The following is an 11067-nucleotide window of genomic DNA, read 5'->3' as shown; positions in this document are numbered from 1 at the left end:
CACATGTAAGGAGATATTTTATAAATATTAATCTATTGGTATCTATTGGTATGTACTGAAATGTATTACTAATTGAGCCAATGAAAACAAAGAAGCTAGCTTGCTGAATACAAAAGCTTAAAATAAGGAATGACAATAACTTTCTTACTCTCACCATCAAGTCATTTCTCAATTTTGTTTTGGTTTCACAATGTTTGAAATACCCACCAGGTCCACCAGGTTTGTTTAGCTGATGTCTAAGATAGTCCCAAAAGATCCTTGCTTCCCGGTACCCCTGTCTTTCTGTAATTTCCTTCTTGAATATAAGCTGGACCTAGTGAGTTGTTTCTAATGAACAGAATACAGCAAAGGTAAGAAGTGTCACTTCTCACATCTATATATATAAAAAGCCAGTGACTATAATGCCATAACAACCAGAATGACTGGTCGCTATGACGCCCACTGTAGCCAGTGAACTGCCCGATCAGGGGGTGGGGCCGGCTGGCCAACCTCCTGTGCCCCTCCTCCCAGCTGCCCCGCCCCTAATCAGCCTCTCCCACCCGATGAGAGGACAGGGCCAGTTGGCCAACTGCCTGTGGCCCCTCTTCTCGGCCGGTCCCACCCCTGATGTGCCCCCACCACCCAGATCAGCTTGTGGCCCCTCCACCCAGCCAGCTCCATCCCCAATCAGCACCCCCCCCTCCCCCTGCCGCCCCGCACTCTAATTAAGGGGCAGAGCCAGCTGGCCAACCTTCCATAGCACCTTCCCTGGCCGCTGACCCCTGATCAACCCCCCCTCCCCCAATACATTCAGGGGCGGGAGTCAAATGGTTCACTACCACAGCCCCTCCCTATGGCCAGTCCCACCCCCAATCAGCCCCCCTACCCCCAGCTGGCCTGGCCCTGATCGAGCCCCAATCAGGGAGGGCCAGCCGGCCAACCTCCCACCATCTGCTCCTCCTGACAGGCCTGGCCCCAATCTGTCCTGATTGGGGCCAGGCCGACTGGACCCCACCTGTGCACAAATTAGTGCACTGGGCCTCTAGTCTATATATATAAAAGCCTAAGCGACCATTGCAACCGAACAGATGACCAAGCAGGCTGTGTGGGGTGACCAGGCCAGCAGGGGGTAAATGAGGAATGACAAAAGACTGAACAGCAGGCTGTGTGGGGTGACCAGGCTGGCAGGGGGTTAGTGAGGGACGACCAAACGACTGAGCAGCAGGCTGCAAAGATGGTGGTGCCCACAACCAATAAAGAGGGAATATGCTAATTAACTGCTATGCCCTCAAAGATGGTGGCACCCACAGCCAATAAGAAGGGAATATGCTAATTGACTGCCATGCCCTCAAAGATGGCGGTGCCCACAGCCACAAGAAGGCTGGCAGGGGAAGGCAGTTGTGGGATCAAGCCAGCAGGGGAGGGCAGTTGGAGGTGACCAGGCCAGCAGGGGAGGGCAGTTAGGGGTGATCAGGCTGGCAGAGAAGCAGTTAGGCATCAATCAGGCTGGCAGGGGTGTGGTTAGTGGGTGATCAGGCAGGCAGGCAGGCAAGAGGTTGGGAGGCAGCAGTCCTGGATTGTGAGAGGGATGTCTGACTGCCAGTTTTAGTTGGACATCCCCCGAGGGGTCCCAAATTGGAGAGGGTGCAGGCTGGGCTGAGGGACAACCCCCCAGTGCACAAATTTTGTGCACTGAGCCTCTAGTAAAGGTAATAAAAGGCCTGTGACTTCTTTTATTTTCTCTTGCTCTTCTTACTTGCTTGCTCTTAGGAAGCCAGCTGCCATGTTGTGAGGTGTCCATTGGAGAGACTCACATGGCAAGGAATTGAGAGAGGCTTCCAGTCAATAGTCTTTGAGGAAATGGATCTTCCCAACAATTAGGAGAGTGAACTTGGATGCTTTAGATGATTGTAGCCCTGGCCAACACCTTGATTGCAGCCTGGGAAAGAACCAGGGAACCAGTTAAGCTGTGCAGGGATTCTTGACCTATAGAAACTGAGAAAACAACTGTTGTTACTTTAAGCTACTAAATTTGGGGATAACCTGTTGGGAGGCAACTAATAACTAATACACCACACAAACAATTGTAAAAGGCAATGGTTTTCTAACATCTCTCCTTGTAATCTCTGTAGTCTTCTGAATTAGGAAGAGAAGGCAGGAAGTTTCCCCATCAGTCAATAAGCCAACAGCATAAAGTGATGAGTATAATGTCTCTAGTGTTGTAGCCTGTGTAATCAAACACATTTGAGTGTGCTTGTTGCATTTGTTACAACATAAACAATAAATACAATCTTTCAAAAAGTGAATTTTATGTAAATTGTTTGTGGACATCATGGAAGATGACAAATGTAGTGGAAGAGCCCAGGTTCTAAAATTGGACTGACTTGTAGTGCCTTGGTTTGGTAGAGTTTGTAACATACTAAGAACAAAGGCTTCCAAAGATAGATGGAAGAAGAGTGATCTGTTCTTTAGGTGAACCCACATTTAAAATACCGTCTTTCTAAAGTCTTTCCTCCACCCTCTATCTTTGATTTTGACATTGATAGAGAAGCTTTCAAGAGAGCAGCATAGCTCAATCAGATGAAACAACTAATTTGAAGGAACAATACATATTGAATGGTACTGAAATGTGGTGACAGTAACAGCAATGTCTTCTGCCATTTTTCTCATGAAATATTTTATCTTGTCTCCCCCCCCCTTTTATGTATTGAAAGTGTGTATGAGAGTGAAAGAGAGTGAAAACAAGAAAGAGAGTAGAACTGCCTTAGAAGTGTAAAGGGTACAGAAAAAGATGAGCCTGATGCCAGGTGTATATGGAGGAAGTAGGAGCACCCAGAGGGGATTGAATCCTTCCTCCATGTGCTCAGGTCTGGGTGTCCTGGTCCACAGGATGAAAGAACACTGTCCTTCAAACCCCATGGAGTGCTTTGAATTAGTGCAGGACACTGCCTTGTTTCTTTTGCTACTTTGCTTCTCATTCTATGAAGACTAGTGCAGGGAATGGCAAGGGCACCAACCCAACCTTTTGTCCTCCATTCAGCAATTGGCTGACATCCTGTTGGGCATTAAAAAATAAATATTTGACCTTACTAATAACTTATCGTAAATTATTATATAACAAAGCTTCAGTGCAAATATCTTTCAAATAAAAAAATCTGGATAAATCAATGATAAGAAGGAAAATACAAAACTGTACATAATCACTTTTTCTTTTTTCATTTTACTTATAATATCCATGTTGTCAATGTGTTATAATTCTTGACAGCATTTCAAATCAAAGCTATTTGACTGGGAACAAAAAAAAAGCATTTACCCAAACTTTATAGATCATTTTACTCTTCAACATTTGTATTATGTAATGGAAAAACTAATGGCAAGGACTGGGAAGACCTGGTTTCTAGTTTTGGCTCAGGCAATAGTTTACCAGCTGGGTCATAAACATCAGTATGGTTTTTGCAAGGCACTCTCTTTCCTATTATGTCCAAGCAAACTTTGCAACTTCTCACCATTTCTATGACCATTGTCTTGTCTTAGTCATGTTCACCTCCAACATGCACCACTGAAATAGCTTCCTGGCGAGTCTGCCTGCTCATCCTCACTCCCTCCAATCTGTTCCTTCCCACACAGGTGTCAGAATGTATTTACGTAAATAAATTAAGACATGCCACTCCCAATTTAAAACTCCCATGGTTATGTACTGCCTGCCTTTCTCATTTCATCTCTTTCTATCCCCATGTCTGTCCACCACATGCTTGATAGTCGGTCTTCTATTAGTTCTTAGGCCAAGCTCTTTCTTACCTCAATTTCCTTTCTTCTTATCTCTGCCTAGAATGTGCTTCACTCAGTCCATCTTCCAAATCACTCCACAGTTGGAATGGAATAAATATTAGTTAAAGTCAGTAAATAAACCCAAAGTTTAAATGACTCCTTGTCATACTTCAATTTAAATATTAAGTCCTAAGAGAAGTTTTCCCAATTATTTTAACTAAAGGAACAACTCCCCCATTATTCTCACATATCCATATTTATTTTCTTTTTAGCACTTACCACACTTGTGATTATTTTTTTCTTTTCTTTTTGTTTACTTGTTGGTTGTATATCTTTTCCATCAGAATCTAAGATTCCTGAGAGCAGGCAAGATTTCTGTCTTCTTCAGCATTATATTCTCACGTGCCTAGAACATAGGTTCATTTGTAATAAATATTTGTTGAAGAAAATGAATAAATGAATAAACCCAAATTCTACCATGTCTACCCCTACTTGAAGTCTTTCAAAGGCTGTCATAGGCTATTAGAGAAATACAAGACTCTGCATGTTATCTTGATGTGCCTCCTCCTTTCTTCTCCAGCATGAAAAATTTGCTTGCATTTCAAATTAAGCCATATTCTTTTTAGATTCTATTTTTTGCACACAAAGTGTTTGCCTAGAATGTCAACCACTACCTCCCCTGCATAATCCCCTTGGCTAATTTTTATTTGTTCATCAAATAGAAATTCCTCTTGGAAGCCCTCCTTGATTACCACTCTGTCTGTCCTCTGCAGCAGTTGGTAAGTCAAGTTTCCTTCTGTTGTATCACAGGTGGGATGTTTCCCCAACTCACATATTTCTTTTTTGAGAGCCAAGATTATTTCTTATTACTCTCTCTTTGTTGCCTAGTACATAGCAGATGTTCAATAAAAGTTTGTAAATAAATATTAGTGTATGGCTGGGTCACTCTTTTAGAATGGTTTAGGAGTGTAAGAGGTACCACTGATAAGGGCAATACTACAGAACTCAATCACACGGGAAATTACTCAAGTACTAAACTAAAACATACTATTATCCTGACTTCAATTAATATTTTAAGCTGCCAAAGCTTTTGGCTTTGCAAACCAGTGTCACTTAAGGTCACCCTTTCCAGAAATATTCTGTATACCTTGGGTATCTCTAAGGCTGTCCTAGTTTTGTCCTTATCAAAAAAAAAAAAAAAAAAGTAAAACCTGACTTATCTTTAGAGATCTGATTTTTAAAATGGAATTGGCCACTTAAAAGGCATAAATGCATGTCATGGTCAAGCTGAAGTCTGGGTATCATATGTAGTCTTAGATAAAAGAGTTTGGGACCTTAAAAAATATCAGGCAAATGGAGAGGCTGAGAGTCCTGTGTGCTTGTTTGTCAGGTATGGCTAATGGCCTATTTGCATCAGAATCGCCAGGGCCTCAGGAGACACTGGGGGACTGAGCAAGTGGGGACATGGACCTGCAGTTTACCTCAAACTTAAAGTGATCTCACCTGAAGTCTCTCCCAGCCTTCTTTCTTCTACCTTATAAAACAGTGGTTCTCAACCTTGGCTGCACATTAGAATCACCTGGGAATCTTTTTAAAATCCTGATTTCTGGGCCTCATCCTCCGGAAATTCTGTTTCTTTGTTACTAATGTTGTCGCCCCACCCCATAACAAAGAATCAGGTCGATCTGAAGTGGAGCCACATTTCTCCTAGAAAAATATTAAAAATAATACCTTATATTTGTCTATTTGTCTAATGTTTTTAAATTGTAAGATGTTGTCACTTATGGAAAACAGCAATAAGCATGATAGAAAAATTTGAACTGTGTATTTGGAAATGAGAAATGAGTCTTGTAAAGCAATGTTTCTCAAAAATCTATCCAAAAGCCACCTGAAATTTTTTGTTTCAAATATAGGTTCCCAGAACCCTGAAACATACACAGAGGTGGAACCCCTCTGGGCGAAACCTGGGAGTTGACATTTTTCATTAGCTCCCTGGTTGAGTCTTATGCACTCTCAGGTTTGAGAAGACACACTGAAAGCATGTGGCTGTTTCATTAAAGGGTAGCAAGGCTATGGGAGGTATAATCAGGACAAGTGTCCCTGGGAGCATGTAACCAGAATATTTTGGCAAAATTGAAAAGGTAGGTTATTTAAAAAAAGAAAAAGAATGAAAGAAACTCAAGATCCTGTATTAAAAGGGCTGAAGTTTATACAGTAGAAATTAAGCACTGACTACAAAGGGTGGCCTATTTTTCCCATTGTAGAGATAGGGTGTGTGGGCACAATTACCATCATCAAAGGGTTGGTTCCATGCATCACTAAATAAAAAGTGGCTCTGGGACCACAGTCACCTATTATTAGAAATGAAATAGGCATATCTTGTTTTAAAGCCTATTTTTAACCTATCACCACCTGTAAAACTAGACTAAACAGATCAAATGTTAAGGCTATCTAAAAATACTCTGAGCAAAAACACAATTACGGTTCTAATTAGAATTATCATTTAATAGGCTCTGTAGATAAGCCTGAAGAGATAAGCCCCTATCAGTGGCATTAAGTTCTAAGTGTTTATTAGACTTAGGTCTAAGCCATGTGTTTTTGGACAGTATAGAAATTATGTTGAACATGTTTCAAAACCCAAGTAATGATTGCAATTTATTTTCATTTAGAGGATCTTCTAAGTGCAGTAATTTCAGCAGACTAAACAATGTGTTGTTTGAAGATTTCTAGCTCATGAGATATCTTAGCTATCAGTCTATGCTCTCTAAGTTTTCAGATACTACTTCAGTAAGAACTCAGAATATTTTTTATTTACTTTATCAAGGTTATTGTGTTTGTGTCATATGCTGTAGGACAATGTGGAATCTCTTGATTTGATTATATATCATAGAAGCCACTCTCTGTGCAAAAAACAAAAAGTAAATATTTTTAGATTTGGTTGACACTTCACCTTTTTTTTCCTGTACTAACAAGGGAACCCAGAAGTATAGTTTAAAAAACATATATGCTTTTTGGTATTTACATATGAAAGTGGTCACTGATGATTTTACTTATATGTAGAATCTAAAAAACAAAACAAAACAAAACAGAAACAGACTCACAGATACAGAGAATGAACTCATGGTTTCCAGAGGGGAAGGCAATGGGAAAATGGATGAAAAAGGTGAAGGGAAACTTTAGAGGTATCTTAACTCTTTCACATCATCATCATTGCATACAATCCCATCAAGTAGATTTGTTACTTTTCCCTCCAAATACACTTTAATTTCTTCTTATTCTCTCTGTCTCCAATGACATCTTTGCCCAAGTCATCGTCACATACCTTGTCTAATTGGTGTAAAAGCCTAAGTAGATGCCCTTATCTTTATTCTCTGCATCCACCAATACATTTCACACGTGGTAGCCACAGTGATTATAAAACATAAGTTGTATCTTATGACTCCCCTGTTCAAAAGCCTTTAATGACTTTTCATTGCTCTTAGAATGAAACCTAAAATCCTTAACAGTGCCTGAAAAATTCAGCAGTAGCTGGTAACTGCCTATCTGTCCAGCATGACTTCTTGCCACTCTTTCTCTTGCTTAGAGCCCTCTCTTAAGAGCTCAGTCTTTCCATCCTTACTGCTTCCTAGCCCAGAGCAGTTCATCCTCCCCCCAGCACAACCTGTCTGACTAACTCTACGCATCTATCATTTCCTCAAAGAGAACTTCTCCCATTCCTCTTCTATCGAAGTTGAATCCCTTTCTACTCATTTGATTAATTCAACATTCTTCTTTGCATTAGAAAATCCACAGGGTGGGGACCATGAATATTTTGTACTGTAATTCTAAACCGTGCATAGTACAGGAAAAAGTTATAGATCAAATAAATAATTTAAAGAACAATTTCCTTTGGTATCTCAACACAAAAATTAAAAATGTGAAGAGAAATAGAAACAAGTGGGTTTCCAGTTGCTTTATGTCAGGTTATAGTTTTCCATAGAAGAGCTACAACTGAGTAGGAGTAATGCCAGGGACCCGCTCCAAAGCTCATCATCATTAGCTCAAGAATGATTATTAAAACTACTTTTCCCTGAAAAAATGTTGGTATTTGTTCCTGAACTAATGCAGAAACAGATATTTTCTTATGGTGAAAGGTATTTTTATTAACCAAGTTATCTCCACATCCTTTTGATGCCATTGTAGTAACCTGGTTATTATATAACAGCAAAGGAGGAAAGACTAGATATAGGCATGCCATTTATACAGATTTGCCAAAAAAGCTGCTTTTACCACTGTCCAAGTCTGTTCTCTGCTCATTAATGGGGGAGGGGACTGGACAAAGGCAGTTTAGATGCAGGCCCAGAAAGGTCTGAGAAGGTGAAGTGGAAAGGTGTCTCTCTGCCTCCCAGTCATACCTGGAAAAAATTAGTGGCCAGGATGGGCATGGCCACTGCAAGTGCACAAAACCTGAATATTTAAACTTCTCAACAAAGAAATGAACTTTCTCTCTCTCTCTCTCTCTCTCTCTCTCTCTCTCTCTCTCACACACACACACACACACACACACACACACACACCAGGCCCTCCTGGGACTCCTATTGCTGGGGGCTGCACTCCCCTGTGCTCACATGGCACACAACCATGTGTGACTCCCACAGTGGATTAATAGACTGAACCTGGACTGAATATTGAATGACACCTGGCTGCAACATGGAATGAAGGCTCTGGACACTGGACTTGCTTATGGCTTTGCTCCTCTTTCAGGACTGGCTTAAGAGAAATGAGACAGTGGAAATTGAGGAATGTAACTCCACGCCCATAAAATCTTCTGTGGAGGCTTCTGAAAATTCTAATTTCAGCAGTGCCTCAAGAACCCCACTCCCATGAGCAACGGAGGAATCCCACTCATGTGCTCCTCCAGCAGCACTTTGGAGTATATTAACAGAGTCTTAAAAAGAACAGGCTTCTTAAGGGAATTTTTTTTAATATGACACAAAAGCACAAGCAGCAAAAGCTTCTGCACAGTAAAAACAACAGCCAATCAAAACAACAAAAAGGCAACCAACGAAATAGGGGAAAATGTTTGCAAATCATATGTTGAAGGGGTTAATGTTCAAAATATATAAAGAACTCTTACAACTCAATAATGAAAAAACAATCTGATTTTAATATGGGCAAAGGAACTTAAACATTTTTCCAAAGAAGACATCCAAATGGGCCAGCAAGTACATGAAAAGTTGTGCAACATTATTAATAATTAGGGAAATGCAAATTAAAACCACTATGAAATATCACCTCATACCTGTTAGAATGGTTATCATGAAGAGGACAAAAGAACTGTGGAGAAAAGGGAACCTTTGTGCATTGTTGGTGGGAATGGAAATTGGTGTAACCACTATGGAAACAGTATAGAGTTTCCTAAGGAAAAAAAGAGCTACTATATGATCCAGCAGTAGTCAAGGTGTAGAAACAACCTAATTGGTATCTGTCAATGGATTAATGGATAAAGAAGATCACACACACACACACACACACACACACACACACACAAATATTGTTCAACTATGAGAAAGAAAAAAATTCTGCTGTTTGCTACAACATGGAAAGACATGGAGAGCATTATGCTTAGTGTGATAAGTCAGACACAGAGAAAGACAAATCCTGTATGATATTACTTACGTGTGGAATATTAAAAGGCCAAACCCACAGAAACAGAGTGTAGAATGGTGATTACCAGGGCTGGAGGTTGGGTGGGGGAAATAGAGAGATGTTGGACAAAGGGTACAACCTTGCAGTTAGATGGATAACTTCTGGAGATCTAATACAAAACATTGTGAATATAATCAATACTACTGCATTATATACTTCAAAGTTGCTAAGAGACTAGATCTTAAATGCTTTCACCACAAAATAAAATGATACTCTTTCGCCATTTAAGATGCAGCTCCATACAGTGCTTAGGTGCCTACTGCTGGGACTGCACACCAGCACTCTGTGGACAACTCCACCACCATGGAGGACTTGAAAGAGTACAGCAACATAAAGGAAATAGTGGAGGGATCCAAGATCACTGCCAGCAAGAATCAGCAGGATGACAGTAAAATGTTTATTGGAGGCCTGAGCTGGGATACAAGCACGAAAGGTCTGACAATATTTGTCTCAATTTGGAGAAGTTATAGACTGCATAAATGAAACACACCCGGTCACCTGAAGATTCAGAGGATTTGGATTTGTGCTTTTCAAAGATACTGCTAATGTTCATAAGGTTTTGGAACTGAAGGAACACAAACTGGATGATAAGTTGGTAGACCCTAAAAGGGCCAAAGCTTTAAAAGGGAAGAAATTTCCCCAAAAAGGATTTTGTGGGTGAATTGAGTCCAGATACCCTTGAAAAATAAATTAAAGAATATTTGGAGACTTTGGAGAAATTGAAAATATTTAACTTCTTGTGGATAATAAAAAAAATGAAAGAAGAAGTTTTTGTTTTACCACATACACAGATGAAGAGCCATTAAAATTGTATTAGAAGGTAGATATCAGTGTGGCTCAGTTAGTTGGGCATAGTCCTGTGCACCAAAAAGTTGCTGGTTCAATTCCAAGTTAGGGCACATGCTTGGGTTGTGGGCTCAATCCTCCATCCCTGGTAGGGGGTGTGCAGGAGGCAGCCGATGGATGTATCACTCTTACATCAATGTTTCTCTCTCCCTCTCCCTTTCCCCCTCTCTCAAAATCAATAAAAATATATATTTTAAAGTTACATAAGCTAAAAAGGCATAAAGGCAGAACATAAAGGAGGGAGAGGTGCTGCAGATGGTGGACAAGGTGGTACTAGAGGTTGTGGCCAAGGTCAGGGCCAAAAGTAGAACCAAGGATTAAATAGTTATTATGATCAAGTATATGGAGATACCAATAATGCCTATGGTGGTGATCAAAACTATAGTGGCTATGGCAGTTGTAATTGTACTCAGCATAACTATGGGAACTATGGATATGGACAAAGATATACAAACTACAGTGGTCAACAGAGCACTTTGGCAAGGTGTCTCGAGGGGTGGCAATCACTAAAACAATTATCAGTCATACTAAAGGCAGACATTGGAGAAAGCAATGGATTTGTGCTTCATTGTAGGCTATGTGTCACCCAGAACACATCTATCTCTGAGGCGTGGACATTTTGGGCAGAGCACAAGGCATACACAGAAAACGCTGTACTGTGGTATGGTCTCTTCCAACTTCATGTATCAGTGTAAAGATTAAAGTGGTAAGCTTCAAAAAAGTGAAATGATAATTATGTGAAATGATGGAAATGTTAGCTAACTCTGGTGGCAATCAAATGGTGCA

At 40.5% G+C, this 11067-nt stretch overlaps 1 pseudogene; it reads left to right on the top strand.

Annotated features, from left to right (window-relative positions):
* The first annotated feature begins 9708 nt into the window (after positions 1-9708).
* Positions 9709-10812, top strand: LOC106695601 (annotated as a pseudogene).
* The last annotated feature ends 255 nt before the right edge of the window (positions 10813-11067 follow it).

This window comes from Myotis lucifugus, unplaced genomic scaffold (assembly GCF_000147115.1).
Source record: "Myotis lucifugus unplaced genomic scaffold, Myoluc2.0 scaffold_7, whole genome shotgun sequence".
NCBI classification, from domain to species: Eukaryota; Metazoa; Chordata; class Mammalia; order Chiroptera; family Vespertilionidae; genus Myotis; species Myotis lucifugus.
Note: the sequence above shows the minus strand (reverse complement) of the source record. Positions and strands in the feature narration are given on the sequence as shown.